At 39.7% G+C, this 20,256-nt stretch overlaps 1 long non-coding RNA gene across 2 annotated transcripts in view; it reads right to left on the bottom strand.

The window, feature by feature from the left end:
• The window catches only part of LOC140911429 (uncharacterized), a 30,065-nt gene that overhangs the window by 9,398 nt on the left and 411 nt on the right, over nucleotides 1-20,256 (bottom strand). The gene's annotated exons all lie outside the window — the stretch shown is intronic.

Here is a 20,256-nt window from a genome sequence, read left to right as displayed (position 1 = left end):
CGGGGTTGTTCTCTCTTGGGACTGAGAGAGGCCAGACAGAAATCCATCTGCTCCAACCCATCCTAATCCAAGTCTCCAATATTGCAACCAGCATAGGTAAGCCAGGCAAGGCGGATTAGTTTATCTTTTGTTTTATGTGAATTTTCCCTGTTTTAAGAGGGAGGTTTATTCCTGTTTTCTGTAACTTTAAGATTTTGCCCAGAGGGGGAATCCTCTGTGTTTTGAATCTGAATACCCTGTAAAGTATTTTCCATCCCGATTTTAGAGAGATGATTTTTACCGTTTGTTTGTTTAAATAAAATCCTTCTTTTAAGAACCTGACTGATTTTTCCATTGTTCCAAGATCCAGGGGTTTGGGTCTTTGATGATTTTGTAACCAATTGGTTAGGATATTATTCTCAAGCCTCCCCAGGACAGGGGGTGTGTAGGGCTTGGGGGGCATATTTTGGGGGAAGAAGTCTCCAAGGGGTCTCTCTTCCTGTTCTTTATTTAAAATGCTTGGTGGTGGCAGCATACTGTTCAAGGACAAGGCAAAGTTTGTACCTTGGGGAGATTTTAACCTAAGTTGGTGAGAATAAGCTTAGGGGGTCTTTCATGGGGGTCCCCTCATCTGTACCCTAGAGTTCAAAGTGGGGAAGGAACCCTGACAGCTATGCTGCTATGGCTCAGAGCCCTGACACCAGTAACCACCCTACAAGTGACTTCCACCAGCCTAGTTATTTCTTGAAAGGTGACCTCAACAACTCTTCCAGTCCTGTGTCTTTCCAAATTTATTTACCCTAAGTTCTTAACTGTGAGACACTCAGACTTTTCCCCTCTGGTTCGTCCCCTGCAAAAGAGTGAAATCTGTCCCCCGCTATCAGTTCACTTTGGGACACAAACTCCATACAGTTTGCACAAGAGAGACCTGTTTGCCATAAAAATAAACAATGGTTTATTTAATAGAAGAATCACAGCTTCAAAGATGAAATAGCACCAGGAAGCAAACACAAGTTACACGGGAAATAAACATAAAGATGCAACCTCCGGTCATTTACACATTAGATAAAAATCCCTTTTCTAATACAAGTTACCTATTGCCTTTGCTCAGTCTCCCAGCATGTCTCCTAGCTGTACCAGGGGATCCAGTATTCAAAGACAGCAGCTCCCAGCCCTGGCCTTTGAGACTATCCCTCTGTTCTGGACACCTTTCACTTCAAACCACTTTCCTTTTTTCTTTCTCTCCAACTTTGGTGGTTCAGGTTGGGGGAAATTTCCTCTTTTCTTAGGCCTGGCCTACACTAGAAAATTAGTTTGGCATAATTACATTGGTCAGGAGTGAAAAATCCAAAAGCCTGAGTAGTGTAGTTCAGCCAACCTAAGTCCTTGTGTAGACAGCACTAGGTCAACAGAAGAATTCCAACCTAGCTACCACCTCTTGGGAGGGTGGCTTACCTGCACCAATGGAAGAATCCATCCCATGGGCATAGGTAGTGTCTACACTGAAGTGCTACAGCACTACAAGCCCTTAGTTTTCCTAGACAGGGGGTTTCTTTTTGGTTTCAAGTTGCTTCAATGTTTTCCCATTTAATGGCTCATTACTTGTGTTTTCCTAGTTGTACAATGCTAGGTGCTTGGAGTTGCACACCTCCCTGTTGTGAGGTGAAGCTAAATGTTGCAGTACAAATTATGAGCATGGTTTTAGATCTACACAAATACATGAATTCATACATGTACAGTCTGTGTACATATCCCTAAGCTTCTGACTGCTCGAAGCTGCGACTGGACAACAGGGGATGATCACTGGTTAATTGCCGTGTTCTGTTCATTCCCTCTGAAGCACATGCATTGGCCACTGTTGGAAGACAGGATACTGGGCCAGATGGACCATTAGTCTGACCCAGCATGGCCTTTCTTTATGTTCTTATAACCAGGGTTAAAATTACACTGCAAATGACATCTTGTCAGTGCTGATCCCTAGCTCATGGGTTCCTTCTCCACAACTAGCCCTTGAAAGCGGAAGCCAGAGACAGTTGTGCAACAGGTTTGAATTTGGCTCAGATGACTGAGGGAAGAGTGAGTTACCCCTGGGCAATGCTTGCTGGGTGGAAGAGACGGTGTTTAGACTCAGTGTGGCTACGTTCAGTCTAAGAAAAAAGGGTGAACTTAGGGGCTACTGCTGTCTAATATAACAGTCATTACTGCCAGCTAATATTGTGCAAAGTAAGCTGGTCATAATACAAAGTTGTCTCACTCCTCCTCCTTTCACCTGCCCTGCCTTTGCCAGACTTAAAGTGCTGGCCTGAACTCCTGCTCACTCAGTGCGCCAATGCAAGAGAGGGCCCAGGACGATACACTTAAGAGATCGTGTGCGCTCTGTGATGGAGTGGATGTGTGTATAATGCTAGGAGTGTTGGTTAGGTTTATGTCGCCATTGAAAGCTGCAGCCATTAACTGAACTATTGTAGCACCACCCTACTGAACTGGTACAGTTATAACAACTTAACCTATATTAATCTGTCGCATTTTCTATTGTCTGGTGCTAGAATAACTTTTAAGGAAAATTGTGTTTGGTTCTGGTCCGGGTGGTTTTTGCATATGTAAGATCCAATATTTATATTTTTGTTCCTGGAAGCAACTGAGGTACAGGGGGTGTATACAGTGCCCGTCCAGGTGGAGGCACCACCCACACTAAAGTCAGGGGACTATTGCAGAGGGGTGACTAGAGGATTTCCACCTAACACTCCATCTCAGCTGGGACCTACAGGTTCTCCCTTGTCCTTAATGAAGCAAGGAACAGGTGAGAGTTGCCTGCATTTGAGTGTTCTGGGAGGGGAGAGGCAGTCAGACAAGCTTTCATAAACTACCTTACTTGATACACATTTATAATACAATCACTTTGTATACAATCAGTTGATTTAATTGTTTATTATTTGACCCCCTGTTCTCCCCTTGGGATAGCTGCACCCTGATTGTCTCACCACCTGAGTGACTTTAGGATGGGATTCAGTTTTCTCATCTGTAAAATGGGGGTAACAATACTTACTACTTGTCTAAAGTGCTCTGACATTTAAGGATGAAAAATACTATAAGAGCTGGGTATCAATTAATTGTTGTTACTCTATTGTCTATCATTTTATATCCCTAATCTGCAAGGAGCTAGGGGTTTAACACCCATTGAAGTAGTGAGAGTGCTCAGCTCCCAACAACTCCCATGAAGTACTCAACACCCTGCAGAGTCAGGCCCTACATTTTTAGGTACCAAATTAGAAAATCTCTTAAGTACACTTTATGCATCTGGTTAGTCTCAGTGACTTGGAAGGGAGTTAAAAACCTGGTTAAAGTTAAGTGCTCTTTTGGAATAGGGATGCTTTCCTGAATTGGAGCCTTAAAAACTACTAAAAGCATGTTATCTTCAAATGGACGTTCATGCCATTGGGCAGATGTGCATGTGGAAGGACATGTGTAGTGTTTTAAAAGTAGTTACTGTTTTTCTAAGCTTAACATATTAATGGGTTGCTTCATTTTCTCAAAATATCCAAATCAGGTAGGCCAAACCGCAGCCTCATAATTTCATAGCTGTGAATTGTTTAGATATGGGACTTAGTTGTCCATGTTGTCTTGAATTATGAAGGTCTTTCCACGTATCATGTGCAGGAAACTTATGTTAGAGATAGAAAAGACGTCTTACAGTTCATCTCTCAAATAATGTAGGATTGTTTTCTTTCGAACATTTTTGTTTGAGGACCTGCAGTTTTTGTGTAAAGTACCATAAAAGCTTTTAAAATGTAATAACCAACTTCCATTTATTTTGCACCTTGCTTTTAAAAATGGAGTTAATTTTGCATTGTAGAATTTATAAATAAGAAAAATTACTTTCTTTTTAACATTTTTCAGGACAACAAAATGTGCTCCTAGCTGAAACTCTGGATGCCAGGGAATGATCTTCTCTCAAAGCTTCCAGTTATCTCAAATTGTAATAAAGAGAGTAAATGTAACATTTTTTTTCTGATGTAAGATAACATTTTGGTTCCTATAAGTTAAAAGGTGCTACAATATTTTTAAAAGAAGATTGGAAAATATTTCTCTGCATTGTCATCTAATTGATTTTTGCATTTTAAAAAAGTAACAACATAATACTAAAGTGAGCCAAAAGGCCCCTATTACACAGTGCCCTACCACCCAAAAACATCTCCAATGTAGGTGTAATAGTGATATATTTTATACTGACAGAATGCCAGAGAAACTGTGGGGGGGGGGGGTTTAAAAAAAAAACCACACAGACACAAGATCAATAAAATACACCTTTGGTGCAGATGATGACAGTCTACAAGCAAACAACACACTGTACTACAGTGGCCAGAGGAGGGCATTTGGACAAAGGATATAGGAGCAAACACTTTATCTTACAAATGTCTATACCATCTTGAATGCCCACCCAGCATAGAAAGGTCTTCAGTTTTTAGACTGTGGGAGATCTAACAAAACACGATTTAAAAACTCCCTAAATAAAGGTCTTCAAAACACACTTTTTTAATTCATTTTTGTTGCAATCTTTTTTTATTTATCTAAGACATGGATGATACATTCAATTTGTATAAATATTTCCATATGAATTTTATCAGATCCAAACAGTATTGGCTGAAATAGCTATGGAAGGATCTGTGATTGGGGAAATAACCCTATAGTCAGTCCAAATGCTGAAGGGTAGGCCTAAAGGAAGTACCTAGCCCTAGTCATATGGATTTCAAAAAGTGTAGATTTGCTTGCAACTGCCCTGGTTTCCTGAAGAGCCATTATTATCTTGTATTGTGACAACACTTATACATTTTGAGTAAGGATTTTTCTCCCTTTTGGAAAAAGTACTATGAAAGGTCATTAAAACTAAGTTCAGATGTCAGTAAAGTTGTGACACAATCCATCAAGAGTTAAGCAGTTCAAAATTATGGTTGATACACAATCCTTGCCTCATTCTTATGAGCCTATATATTGTATGAATATGATATTAAGTTCCAAAAATATGATATAGTTATATAATGATATGTATCTCTATCCATAGATATATTGGTCCAGATTCTCATAAACACTCAGGCCCTTTTACAACACTGACGTCGGTAGTGTAAAAGAGCCCTAGAGTGTGAAGAAACTATTCTTACACTATCAAAGTGATGTGTTAATGAGAATCTGGCACTTATATGCAATGTAGTGGTAGCAGTGTCAGTCCCAGGATATTAAAGAGACAAGGTGGGTGAGGTAATATCTTTTTTTGGACCAACTTATGTTGGTGAGAGAGACAACGTGTCGAGCCAAACACAGAGCTCTTCTTCAGGTCTGGGACAGATACTCCCAGCTTCACAGAAAAATGCAAGGTGGAACAGACTGTTTAGCATAAGTAGTTAGCACATATTGTAAGGGCCCATTCAAGGTAGAATGGCCCATTCCAAACCCAAGGGGAGCTAGGGATACTAGGATGGCTCCCCAATATGCCAACCTCTTCATGGGTCACCTTGAAGAATTTCTGGACAAATGCACCTAGGGTGACTAGATAGCAAGTGTAAAACATCGGGATGGGGGAGGAGTAATAGATGCCTATATACAAAAAAGCCCCCCAAAATCGGGACTGTTCCTGTAAAATCAGGACATCTGGTCACCCTAAATGCACCATGAAACCAATGAGATACCTGAGATGTGTCAATGACATTTTCATTCTCTGGACACAACTTCAACAACCAGCACCTATGCAGTAAGCTCTCTCTGGAACATTCCCATGTGAGCATCAACTTCCTCACCACCAAGTCAGCTTCAACAATGGAGCCCTTCAGACAGCTATGTACAAAAAAACCCACAAATCACCACACCTACTTTCATAGATTTAGTAACCACCCTAAACACATCAAGAAATGTTATCTATAGCCAAGCCCTTACATACCACATAATATGTTATGAGGATAAAGCCTGGGATATACACTTTAACACACTCAAAACTGCCTTTACCAACAACAAGAAAAGGAGTACACGTGGCATCTTAGAGACTAACAAATTTATTTGAGCATAAGCTTTCATGAGCTACAGCTCACTTCATTGGATGCATGTAGTGGAAAATACAGTGGGGAGATTTTATATACACCGAGAACATGAAACAATGGGTGTTACTATACACACCATAACAAGAGTGATCAGGTAAGGGGAGCTATTAGCAGCAAGAGGGCAGGAGGGACCTTTTGTAGTGATAATCAAGGTGGGCCATTTCTAGCAGTTAACAAGAACGTCTGACGAACAGTGGGGTGTGGAGGGTGGGAAATAAACATGGGGAAATAGCTTTACTTTGTGTAATGACACATCCACTCCCAGTCTTTATTCAAGCCTAAGTTAATTGTATCCAGTTTGAAAATTAATTCCAATTCAGTAGTCTCTCGTTGGAGTCTGTTTTTGAAGTTTTTTGGTTGAAGAATTGCCACTTTTAGGTCTGTAGTCGAGTGACCAAAGAGACTGAAGTGTTCTCCGACTGGTTTTTGAATGTTATAATTCTTGATGTCTGATTTGTGTCCATTTGTTCTTTTACGTAGAAACTGTCCAGTTTGGCCAATGTACATGGCAGAGGGGCATTGCTGGCACATGATGGCATATATCACATTGGTAGATGTGCAGGTGAACGAGCCTCTGATAGTGTGGCTGATGTGATTAGGACCTAGGATGGTGTCCCCTGAATAGATATGTGGACACAGTTGGCAATGGGCTTTGTTGCAAGGATAGGTTCCTGGGTTAGTGTGTTTGTTGTGTGGTGTGTGGTTGCTGGTGAGTATTTGCTTCAGGCTGGGAGGCTGTCTGTAAGCAAGGACTGGCCTGTCTCCCAAGATCTGTGAGAGTGATGGGTCATCCTTCAGGATAGGTTGTAGATCCTTGATGATGTGCTGGAGAGGTTTTAGTTGTGGGCTGAAGGTGATGGCTAGTGGCGTTCTGTTTTCTCTGTTGGGTCTGTCCTGTAGTAGGTAACTTCTGGGTACTCTTCTGGCTCTGTCAATCTGTTTCTTCACTTCAGCAGGTGGGTATTGTAGTTGTAAGAATGCTTAATAGAGATCTTGTAGGTGTTTGTCTCTGTCTGAGGGGTTGGAGCAAATGCGGCTGTATTGTAGAGCTTGGCTGTAGACAATGGATCGTGTGGTGTGGTCTGGATGAAAGCTGGAGGCTTGTAAGTAAGCATAGTGGGTCAGTAGGTTTCTGGTATAAGGTGGTGTTTATGTGACCATCACTTATTAGCACCGTTGACATAGTGTTGTCTGCACTGGGGCTTAGGTCAATATAGCTACATCACTCAAGGGGGCAATGTAGTTATACTAACATACATTACTAGTGTAGATCAAGCCTTAGCTGAATAGGAATTAGGACAGATTGTTAAACAGAAAGGGTAATGCATGTTGGAGGTGGTCACTTGAAATGAAGTGGGCAATTGGGGGTTAGACTGTTATGCATAAAGGGTTTAAAGTGGACAGTTAAGGGTAACAGGCACCCTGGTGTATTACAAACTGTTCAAACTGTTCAAAGTGTCCCTGTCCATGGTTTTTGTTGTCTAGCAGAGGTAGGAACTTAAATTCCCAGGCTTGCGGTGAAGGTGTCGTATGAATACTGCAAAAAGAAAAGGAGTACTTGTGGCACCTTAGAGACTAGCAAATTTATTTGAACATAAGCTTTCGTGAGCTCACGAAAGCTTATGCTCAAATAAATTTGCTAGTCTCTAAGGTGCCACAAGTACTCCTTTTCTTTTTGCGGATACAGACTAACACGGCTGCTACTCTGAAACCTATAAATACTGCAGTTACTCTAGGCACATTGCTGTAGATTTATATTTTGTTTGTAACTATCAGCTCCTAATTCAGCACCTAAGGGTAGGTTAGTCCAGGGGTTGTAAGGTGGGACTCCTCCGGCCTAGTGCCAGGGACACCCACCCCAGGCCCTCACCAGCCAGAGTTCATTCCCTTTGTCCATCTTGTTTGGACCCATGCACACAGCCCTCTTGTTTGCAGGCTGCTTCCAAATACCCACCTTTCCATGGCTACCCCTGAGCCCCTCCACAGCAACAGGCTGCTTCTAGGCCTGGCTTTCAGCCTTTCAGAGTATGTCTTCACTGCAGCTAGGAGTGAGCCTCCCAGACACACTCACACTAGCAGGGCTCAAAGTACAGCACTGAAAAAAAGGCAGCCTGGAGTGGATATTGTGGCACTGGTGGAGGCTCAGGCTAGCTACCCGAGCTCAGACCCAGAGCACTGGGTGGGTCCAAGCTCGGGTGGCGAGTCCAAGCCTCTGCCAGTGCCGCAACGTCCACACTGCTATTTTAATGCACTAGCTGGGAGTCTTGCTCCTAGTTGCAGTGTAGACATGCCCTCAATCCCAGCTCTTCAGCTGACCTGCTTTCTTTCTGAAATCAGTTTCCGGACTGCTGTCTCTGGCCTACTGTTCCTGCTTTTAAGCAGCCTTCAACTCTACCCTGAGAGCTGGTCTACACTAGGAGCTTACATCAGCTTAGCTATGCCTCTCAGGGCTGTGAAAAATCCACACCTCTGAGCGGTGTTGTTAAGCTGACCTTACCCCTGGTGTAGACAGCACTAAGTTGACAGAAGAATTCTGCCATCAACTTAGCTGCCACCTGTCAGGGAGGTGGATTACCTATGCGGATGGGAGAACCCTTTCTTTCAACATAGGTAATGTCTACTGAAGCACTCCTGTGGCGCAACTGCAGCTGTATCTTGAGCCTGATCCATTTTGATCTTGGGTGGTACTTCCCTTTCCTGTATTCTGGAGGTTATGAAGTTCTCTGCTGACTGGCAGTTGCTCTAGGGTTAAACATTTCACCCAGTAATGTTACTTATCACTTTTCAAAACCTATTTTCTAACAAACTTCTTTGGCTGTTAGAGGCTATTTAGAGGCACAATTCTTGATTATAGAAGATAGGCCCCAGAGCTTATCTTGTGATTTCCAGTGTAAATTCTCACCTATGTGTGTGGCAATGCCTATTCTCAATTATATTAAATGATGACCTAGAACTATATTCTGAGCTGATAATTTCCTAGCACGGGTGGCTTGTGTTGTAACCATTTTACTTAAGCAGAGTATTTTTGCATACCAATTTGGTATTGTAATATATGTGCCGGATTCTGATCTCACACCATTTTATTCACCTGTGTAATTCAGTTGACTTCTGTAGAGTTCATCCTAATTTATGGTAGTGTGAGATCAGAATCCAGCCCAGAGTGTGAAGATTCAGTGCTAGATGAATACCAACATTTTCATATAAAGATATTCTGGATTTCTCATACCACAAGAGGAAAAGTTCCTGAGCCTTTTGTGTGCATGCGTGTATGTGTGATTTTCTTTAGCATATACTCTCCATATACAACTCTAATCCTAGCTCAAACAAAGCTATTTGATAAACTATATTACTCTATTGAAAACACGTAGAAAAAGTTGCATTTTACCTTAAGGAGAAAGAAAAAGAGAATAAATTATTTCCTTTAGGAGATCACAACATGATGTAGAAAACAAGAAAATAAGCTTAAACGGTGTTGTAATCCCCAAAGAAAAACCTGCAGTAATACTGTGCTCACAGCAGATAGTTCACAAATATGTAAATCATTTTATCTATAAATAACTCAAGATTACAAGAAACTGTCCTCAACCTGATTTCAATAGGTTTATTCTAACTTAAATAAACATGGCTATTGGAAAACAGAATTATGGCAGGGTAGGGGTCTACCTCCATAAAAGCTCTATTAGCTGTGTCGATTTGAAAGGATTCTTTTGGAAAGAAAGAAGAAGAAGAAGGGAAAAGAGAAAGAAAAGAAGATTGTTGCTCTGTCTGGGAGTAGAGAAACAAAGATGGAGAGAGGGGCTGTGCATCATGCCTACTCTTGTAACTTCAGCATTGTCATATTTAAGCATTACTGTATGAAAAGGGTGCATATTATACATGCTCCTCAACTCAGCTTAGACTGATTCTCTGGAAGACTTCTGAGTATTTTATTAAAACAATGTTTGATAATATAGTTTATCTTTCTAGGCATTTATATTACGCTCATTGCCATGATATCTGAGCACTTGGTATCCCTGTTATATTTTCCCAGTTATAGCCTCAACTGGATACTTGATTATATAGCAATGGAGACCATTACTTGTAAACTGCTGTACTTCCTGTAGCTAATCAGCTGGAATGTGTGGAGGTGTGAAGCCCATTGCATTCAGTAACAGCCTGCACAGCTACCTCTGCACCCCTTGCCGGAGAAAATGCTCCACAAGAGCAAGTGCTTTGGATTATGTGAGGTGGCAAGTGGACAGGCCTGAATGGAGGGTATACATATTCTAGCTCCCCATCCCCTAAAATGTGTTTGTGCAGCAAGTGATCTGACTGTATGGCATTCACTTCTCATCTGGACCATCACAGATGGATCATCGCATACTTGCTTTACGGCCAGCATTGTGCTATGCCCCCAGAAGAGGTCTCTATTACACACAAGTTATGCAATGGAAGGAAATTACTGTTCCCAGATTACCAGAGTTGCTGCCTACAGTGCACTGCACACAGGAAAAGCTTGCCAATGACACCAGCATAATGCAACTTACATTGTATTGGGAACCATAACAGCTGGTTGTACTTCAACAAATTGATACCATACATGTAATGGGACCTGATAGCAATTGACAGCTGCATTTACATATAAAATGGGCAAGTGAGGGGACAACTGAGTCTACTAGTTTGCCCACATTTCCTGTCAATGCAGTTCTGAAAAACCATTGGCTTGTGCCTCTGGCCGTGCACCATATGTCATTGTAACTGGCAATGGTTTACACTGGGGGCAGTTGCTAACCTGTGAACCTTTACTCTCCCACAGGTGACTGTCTATTCCTCATACGCTACAGGAGTTGGTCACTACCCCTCAGCAGCTGGACTCTTCCACTGATGCCCCGACGGCCCCCACCATGAGTGAAACAGCTGTATAGGTGACCGGGACTTCCCTATGAATTATGGAATCTGACTTACCCTGATATTCTGAATGGTGTGAGCAGTGTGGAGCAAATGTTTCCAGAATCTCCTCTATACCTGTTTTGCCTTGTGTCAGTAGTACTCAGCACCTCCTTCCACCAGTGTCCACAGTGAAGTTATCAGTCATTGTGGACCGCACCACTTCTGTACTTCGATTTTGATTTTCAGGCACCAAGTCCTATCATCACAATCATAATTCTACAACCGTTTAATGCACATGACATGCCAGAGTATACAGTAAATCACTGAGTAGGTTTGTGTATCCTTCCCTATTCACTGAAATCAGGAAACAAACATTCTTCCTCCCTCCCCCAGCCCGCCACAAATATGGATCAGATCTGAATTGTCCAGAGCAGGAGATTTTGTGCTAGACTATGAGGGAGCAGGGAGCATCATGACTTTGAAATCTCGAGTCCTGTATTTATCCACAGGTGAAGTACAGTGCATACAGCCAAAATGTAAGTTCCTTTATACTGATGAGTTTCCTTTTCTTCTGCTAATTTCAGCTGCAACCTACGAGAGACTCTTCCTTAGACTAAAAAAGTAAATACGTAAAAGTACAGTTGTTATGCTTTAATGCCGCAAGTAGAACTATTGTTAGATTAAGTGTGGAATTGGGTGAAGGTGGCCATAAACTTATGCTCGCTAGAATACACTTTGTGGCTCACTAAGAACTAATCTGAGTCCACTGGGTTCATTTCAGTTACGTTCTTATTTTAAACTAATGGTGCTCAACACTGGCGCCTAAGCTGTACTCCTGATTTTATCCAGTTGGAACACTGAGGCATGCAAGAAGCAGTAATAATTTCTGCACAGAAATCTACTTGTAGAGCATGGTGCTGCCCTAGCTCTGCTTCCATATTGTCTGACATGGCCCCCAAACCCCTGTGTCGCCCCGGTCACAGTGTGTATCAGGGAGGGCTTTTGCAACCACAGAGAAAGGGAGAACCATGTTGCAGAGTTACCACTCCTCAATTCTGTGAATTAGGTCTTCTGTTGGCATGGATTTCTGCTCTTTGGCTTGCTTTGGTGCCATGCAGTGCAAGGGGGAACATAGGTGAAACAAAAATACTGAAGCCACAAGTATGTCTAGAAGTTTTGTACCCAAGAATGAGATGTTCTCTTGGCAGGCATGCTGAAGAGCCTCGCTAACTACTACAATATGTGACTCCACATGCTACTTCATAAATTGCACTGCCATACCTGTAATGAACTGGTAAAGTCAAAAAGGGTGTGGCCTAATGAAAGGTGCAAGGAGCCAGAGCAAAGCCCAAATGCTATGGTCACTGTCCTTGATAATCAAAGATAGAAAACAGATACTAAGTTAATACGGCTATTAACTTGATACAAGCAAAACGTGGCATCTCAGTGACCAAAGAAAATAATTTCAGAGTGTACCTAAGAAAAAACAGGGCTATTTGCAAATGGTGAAGGGTATGGGGTTGGAAAGTTCACTGCAGATTTCCATATGCTGGGGCCCGCTACTTCAGATTTTTCCAGACTGTGTGCAGTAGAGTCTCCTAACCTGCTCATGCTATCGAGGAGGTTTTAAAAAAGAACCTCTTCATTGGATGTTTCTAGCCATGATGACTTCAGATTATTAGAAATGTTTTCCCCATCATGATTAAGTACATATTAAACTATACAGTAGTCACTTCCCTTCAGATATTAGCCCTGTCTGCACCTTTTTTTTTTCTAAACAAAATTCAAGCAAGTGGCCCCCAGTGCTCAGGGTTATTAGAACATGCCTAATTTCAGATCTATATTAGGTTTAGTAAGTGAAAAACTGAGCAGTCTGTGCTGTTAATTACAGTGTAAACATTTCATAAATATTCCTGCTTTTTATCCTTTGCCCTTTTCAAAAATGAAAGGTTGTAATCTACATGTAAGATAGTTCCTAATTGCCTCTTCACAAAACCTGCTTGTTTTATTTATTTCCTATCTTCTTTTGGGAAGAGGTGGAGTATATGAAAAGAGAGCAACATTTCTACCCTAATCTACATTTCTCTAATAAGAAAGACGTACACCAGAATCACAGCCACTACACAGGGTTCTCATTCATCAGCCTTACGACCTTAACTGCTAATTCTACCAAACTGCATTTTAATTATAAGACGTGTGTGTGTGTTATATATTAGTACAATAAGTGTGCATGTATATCATACTATTTATTAGTATGAGTGCACTTTTGCACATGCACTTACACTAATAAATAGTATAATTGTGTCTACATATAAAGTACTATTATTTATTTGTATAATTGTGTGTGTGTGTGTGTATTAGATACACAAAGCATTTGATTATTATCCTGATGCTGATAAGAGGTTTTTATAGCAAAGTAGGGTTGCAGGAATGGTTATGTGTGGGATCCATATGCAGCTTCAAGTCATACATTCAGAGAGGACAATAAAGCAGGGAAAAAACAGCTGATACACAAAAGGGACCGTCTAGACAGTGCCCCATCAGTCTGGCTAAATTTGGTGCTGGCATTCCCAATGGGATTGTAATATAATTGTTCTGGTGTCTGCGTTCATTCCCCCTGTCAAACACCATCCCAAATATACATCCTTTATTTTCAAATACAACAGGCCCAAATTGTACCACTATATGGAAGCAGCTTTGAAACTACCAAAAGAAAATATAGCCTGATATGCAGCAAAACAGTTCTTTATTTTCTGGGAGGAAGCTCACATTATTCCTTAATCCCAAATGAACTTGATTTCCAACTCAATTTATAACTATTTTGATTAAGACTCTGGAACTAATTTGAAATAAAAATAAAAAACAAACATTCTTAATACAATGTACCTTTGCATGCTATAGAGCAAAGACATCCTTTCTCCTTTTTTACGTTTGTTAACCTCTCAAAGAAAATTCAACAGAAACTCAGAGATGTGAAAGTGTAATGATGGCTATGGATCATAAATTCTAATGAAGGAAAAAAATCTAATGAAAAAAGAAAAGTGATAATAAGCAAAAGCATGGAAAAAATGTAAATGATGTCATTTCACCACCTCATAGTTAAAAGAAACAAGAGGTTCCCCCCGAATTGCTATAAAAAGACACAATCTTATTTATTTCATTTTTAAATCTTCAAGATACATTTTTTGGAAAGTAAAAGTTATGTCTATTTATTGGAAACATTTACGCACATATTTTGCCAAAATCTGGAAATTAGTGGTAGACAGTAGTATTACATCAAGGGAACTGTAGACTTTAAATAAGGAAATTCAAAATTAAGAAGAACATTGTATGATTACTATACACACCAGATGCAAAAGCACTTAAAATCTAAAAAGCAAAGGGCGGGGTGGGGGAGGCGAGAGGGAAGCTTTATTTCTTGGAAAGAAAAAATACTGAATATTTTTGAGATTTCAACATGTTATATTCACAGCTGTGTTTTCTTTGCTCTTTACTCAAAGCTGCCTTTACTTGTTTGATATTAATGTGACTGGGACATGATTTTAGGGCTTTAAAATAAATATTAGACTGTGTACAAGAAGTATGTGATGTTAAAAACATAATGATATCCATTAATATTGCATATCTAAGGTCTGAACATGCTGCAGTTGAGGTAAATGGTAAATTTCCAGTTGACTTCAATAGACCCTGTGTCCCCATGATCATTTCACTAATGTTGTAAGCAAATAATCTACCACTGTCCCCGCATCTTTCAGCAGCTCTGATCAGTGTAGCCAGCAATCGGGTGTATGTCAGAAAACCAAAGGATGGGGATCCAAAATCAATACCTCTAACACTCTGTAAAGTTTGAACCAGGGAAACTTTGGGCTCAGCAACCTTAGTCAACACAATGAGTCAAAAACACAGATGAAAACTAAAATAACCAGATTTGGGGTGTGAGAAGGAGAAAGGAATTTGCCCCAGGATTATCAAGGATGCACTGTAAGCAATATACTGATCCCCAACTCAGACAATACAAGGGAAGAACAAAAATTACGCATAAAGAACCACACAGACTAAAGGGAGATATCTGAAAGGACAAAAATCAAGGGTAGATTTTAATTTTGAAGTCACTAGCCCAGTTGGAAGCCATGGATTAGCCTGTTTAAATTTGAGGGGAGGAGGTGGGAAAAATGTAAATAGTGATTTCAGTATTTTTTCCCCTCTGAAATAGCTCTTTTCATTTAGCTTTATATGAAATAGAAGCATGATTTGCAATAAGAGTCCTGTATTAATGTATCTGTGTAGCTGGGTTTACTCCTTCGGAGCTGCAGTGGTGAAAACTGAAGGAAAGGCATTTCTTGTCTCCTTTGAGATCAATCAGTATTGCAAAATCTGAATTTCATACATGTTTTTCATACTATTGAATAAAGTCCTACAAGGCCTCTTAGGTTTTAATTTTAATTGGCTTAAAATGAGTGTATGTGTGATAGGTCTTTTTTCAGCAAACAAATTTACTTTGGAAGAGAGAGAGGGAGTGTGTGTGTCTATATATGTATGTATGTATAAAGAGTGGTAAATGGCCAGGTGGCTATATGACTGTTGTTGTGTGTGATGGGGTTCCTTGTGTGGGGAAAAGGGGAGGTGTGGCATATGGGAACTTTGTGGCGGTGTAATTGCTTCAGTTATGGCTGGACCCGAGTTTTTTGTTGTGTCTGTTTGGGAGGGCTGGGGAGGCTGGTGTAAACAGTCGGGAATTTCAGGTTCAGGTTGGAGTCCAGAGAAAGGGATTGCTGCTGCTTGTGAATTTCCCTTTCTGATCTCCACAGTGGTGGCTACATCGCAGTTCAAGGGGGACTCGAAAGGTTCTCTCTGCAGCTGCCCCTCACACACTTGAATGAAAGAGAGCTTTTTTCGGGAGGGGGGAAATCTGTGAATACCTTGCCCAATAAGAGATGAGGCATATTGAAAACTATATTAAATTACCCTGATTAACAATTTAGCCACGAACAGGGGAGCTTTGGGAGATCTCTATAGGCAGGGCTGGGGGCTATTCATGCCAGTAGCTAAGAGGTCGAAAGGTTTCTGAAGTTCACAGGCTCAGAGCCTTTGTTATGCTAACAGACAATCTCAAATCAGCTGCCTAGTGGAGTGTGAAATATAAATGATTCCTTGAGAACTTCCAATAAGTTGTCACTCTTGCTCTCCAAATACCAGGACAGGCTGCTAATTTCTAGCAGGCCCTTTTGCAGCATCGCCAGCCCTAAATGAATGCCTTTGTAGTTCAAATAATCTTTTCATGGGAGCTGTCCTATCATAATAGCCCAAATGCATCATGGTTTTGACTATTTAAATGAAAATCAGGACTTTTCCGTGCTTGACTTTTCCCGAGTTGCGCGGTGTTTTGGAAGGGTGGCAGCAATTCGCATACACAACAAGGTAGCACCCACTGCAGGGGGCCCAGGACATAAATAACAGGCTATATACGCTGGGAGTTACTGAGAATCAACCCCTCGGCCCTAGCCCGAACAAAGCCCAGGACAAGATTTACGTGTCTCCCCAGACTCTCTAGCTATTTTCCTCTCTCTTAGCGGGAAAAAATGATTTAGGTCTGATTTAGGGGACTTTATGCCAAACGGCTTTTTTACAGCTTTCGAGAGTTCAGCAGGATCATCTTACAAACAAACTTGTTTTGTTAGCTCTCTGCATTGCAACTGGGGCTCTTTGGTGGGGAAGGTGCATCACCTGAAAAGACCTGTGTCTTTTTTTTTTTTTTTTTGTAAGTGGTGAGACAATCAGATAAGCGATCTGAATTTAGTTGAGACTATTTGGGGCGTGGAGTCGGAATATGAACAGATTCGGAGAAATATGCATATCCATTCTACAGAACATTAATACTAATACCATTAAAAAGGAAGAGAATGAGTTAATTATCCTTATACATACAAGGAAATTAATCCGTTGTAGGGTGTTCTGTTCCTATTCAAGAAAGAAAGGAGGAGAGCCTGCCACATGAATTAATACCATCGCTGATGAATAAAAAGCAAGCTCATAAGGTACTACAAAGTTTGACACATTTACAAGAACACTGCACAACAGTCTCTAGAACAACAGTAAAATTAGTGTTTGGAGACAAAAAAAGTTGAAGGATTTCTCTTTGTATATTCATACTGTGTTAGAGGATGTAATAGAACACAGTAAGAGTAGTAATTAAAGAGTTTTGTCTAGATCCATACTCCCTCCGTGTCTGGTACTGTTGAAGTAGAGTGACTTTTTCGTGCCATAACGAAATCAGATGAAATATAGATGTGAAACGTATTTATTCTAATTCCACATTCACTAGAAATTAAACAAACCATTTCCCCATGGTTAAGTGTCATTAGAGTATGGTCCATATCAAAGCAGACTCAGAGGGACTATCTGATAAGTAAAAGCGTGTAAAAAATCACTTTTGTCTATTACACTATTAATACACACTAGAAAGTGGTTTCTTGGGGGAAGTATCCTTGTTTCCCTCCTAATCCTCATTTATTTTTCATCCTGGAAATAGATCTCTGCAATTACCATCTGCAAAAGCTTTCTAAAAATCCCTCCGAAATAGAAGGAACAAAAGTTTGGTTTATGTTCCCCGGAGGATGGAAAGTAGACTTTGTGTGCATATTATTATTCTGAAAACTCCAAAGTCACGAATTATCTGGGTTCTCAGAGTTATTAATAACACTTAGCACTTCGACAGAGCTTTGCATTTACAAAGGGCTGAACAAACAAACACTAATTAGTGCTGCTATTTTGTTTTGCTTTTCAAACCTAGTTTTTAGAAAGAAGAATGAAAAATTAATTTCCAATATATTTTTGCAGGTCTCCAAACAACCCCCCGCTACTTTTCATGCTACTTCTTACAGTTTATTTGTAGATTGCCAATAATCAATACGCTCTATGGCTATTTATACTGAACCAAAGTGTCTGCATGTTAAATGACTGTAGCACTGACTACATTTTTTCCATTGATGAATATGTCCACCTGGTATTTCTCACACGTTTACTGGTATAACTTTGAGGTAGTATTTCTGGTTTTCGTCTTTAACAAAAATATATCAGTGAATGCAGAATTTTTGTTTATGAAGGCAGAAGGTAACACTTGATCATATCTTAATTTACATAGGAACCAGTATTCTTTTAGAATATTTTTCTTTTTGCAGTTGATATCTTTAACCCATGTCCAAAATTAAAAATATAATAGTTGAAATATAAAGTTGGAATTGGAAGTAAGTATACTTTTTACTAAAATATGATCTCAAAAAAGTCTATATTCATAGCACTCATGCTGATCAGTGCCAACGCCGGACGTATTAACAATCAAAACAATAACTAATTAATCCAGCAATAGGTATCATAAAATCAGAAACCCCAAAGTTAATTTGGAAATGGGAGCATGCAGCAGATTTCCTATTTATTGAGTGGTATATCTGCATATTAGTTTGCAGACAAATTAATCTTGTTCCTAAGAATAAAATTTTGCTTACATTTTTGCTTTTTGTAAATCCGTTACAACACAGATCCTTGCAATGCAAAAATGATGTTTCATTCATATGTATGAGTAAATATCAAGACAGACATAGTTTTCTTGTAACCACTAGACATTGATTGCTTGAAGTACCAAAGGGGAATGCAACTTTTCCTCTAGCATAAGGAATGATGTAAATATATTTTTATATATCATGTATTATCTTCAAGACTAATTAAGGTGAAAGGCAATATCATAGCCAAAGAAAGGCTGACTGGAAAAGAACTAAGGATAAAAAGTACAAGATGACACCCACAAGATGGCTGCCTTTTCATTCTTTCCCTATGATTATAGTCCAATTTCTACAGGAAAATCAATCTAAACTATTCTTTAGGAATACATTATTCTTTTGCAAATCAGATAGAGGAACTAGAGCTGTTCCCCTTCCCCCCCTCCCCCAATCCCTGCAAGTAATGATAAAAATTATTAAATACATTTAGGTATATATAAATACAAGTGCACATTACATATGTATATGACAGTAGCAATGCCTACTGTACCTGTCAGTCATCATACCGATATATACAAGTCTATACGTGTGTACGTATGACACACAGTTCAACAGAAAAACACGCCAAGAAGAGATCCTGACTTCATTTTGCAGTGCACAAGGAAAGACGTGGGCAACATTACACCATTCTTTTCTTTTAAAAGCTTATAAAATAGATTGTTAAAATAATATATCTGAGAATTTAAAGATATGTATCGAATGGCTCTTTCATTAAGATTGCTGAGATTTGGGATTCCAGACATGATCTGATTAACTCGTCTCGCCTTGACCAAACCTACAATTATTTTAAATTGTCTATAAAAAAAATTCTCTGATATTCAGAGCTTAGTTTGTAGGTATGATCTACATTTATGATTATTAATAAAAACAAAACATGACAATATCATCAGATTCTGCCCAGCGAGCTAAGATAAAAAGAAGACTGAATATAAAATGTAAATAGTTTGGGTTTCAGCCCATTCAGCAAAACTGTTAGGTTACAAGGTTACTATGTGGGCTGAAACTACAGACTAAGAACAAAGCAAATGGTTCAGTTTCAATAGGAAATATAATAAAACCCCCTTTATCTAAAAGCCATCAGGGACAAGCACTCAATACAAGCTAACAAGCAGGAACTGATAAGATAACATTTATATGAGGTCAGAAGTCAAATGCCAGTCAAAGGCTTTTAACCTCTTGGGTCATAAACAGGAATAGTTAAAACACATAGATAGTTATTTATTGGATTTTAAGGGTACCTGATCATTATTAGTGGACAACGCGATGATTAAGCTAATTGGGATTTATAGAAGAACTTTGCAATCGTTAACATAAAATGGAAAGCCCCTCGTCTATCATTCTTTTTTTTTAATTCCCCTTTGTCTCTCATAAATCTATAGATCAAAGCAAACAGATGACCAAAAGGATAAACATTGTTTCAAAACAGAAGCACAGTCAATCCAAGACTTGTCTAAAGATTCAATGGACTAAATATTTACAGTCAACAGACATAAGAGAACAATAAACAGCCTCTCTATTGTGGTGTTAATGCCACTGTTCACCCCCCCCCCCCCAGTTCACTAAAAGAAGAAGACATAATTGAAATATAAAAATGGGGTTTCCTTCAGAATAACATCTTTTTAGCAAAAAAAAAAATATTTTTACAGTTATTATTTTATTACATATAAAATTCAGCTAGATTTAAAATGGCTTATTTATACGTTTTCTTCTAATCTAACCAGGGAATAGTCATTCTTTCTTTAGTGTCCTAGTTATTTTTGTTTCCTATT

The sequence above is a fragment of the Lepidochelys kempii genome, chromosome 5, assembly GCF_965140265.1.
Source record: "Lepidochelys kempii isolate rLepKem1 chromosome 5, rLepKem1.hap2, whole genome shotgun sequence".
NCBI lineage: Eukaryota > Metazoa > Chordata > Testudines > Cheloniidae > Lepidochelys > Lepidochelys kempii.
The sequence above is the reverse complement of the archived record's forward strand: the minus strand, read 5'-3'. Positions and strand labels throughout refer to the sequence as shown.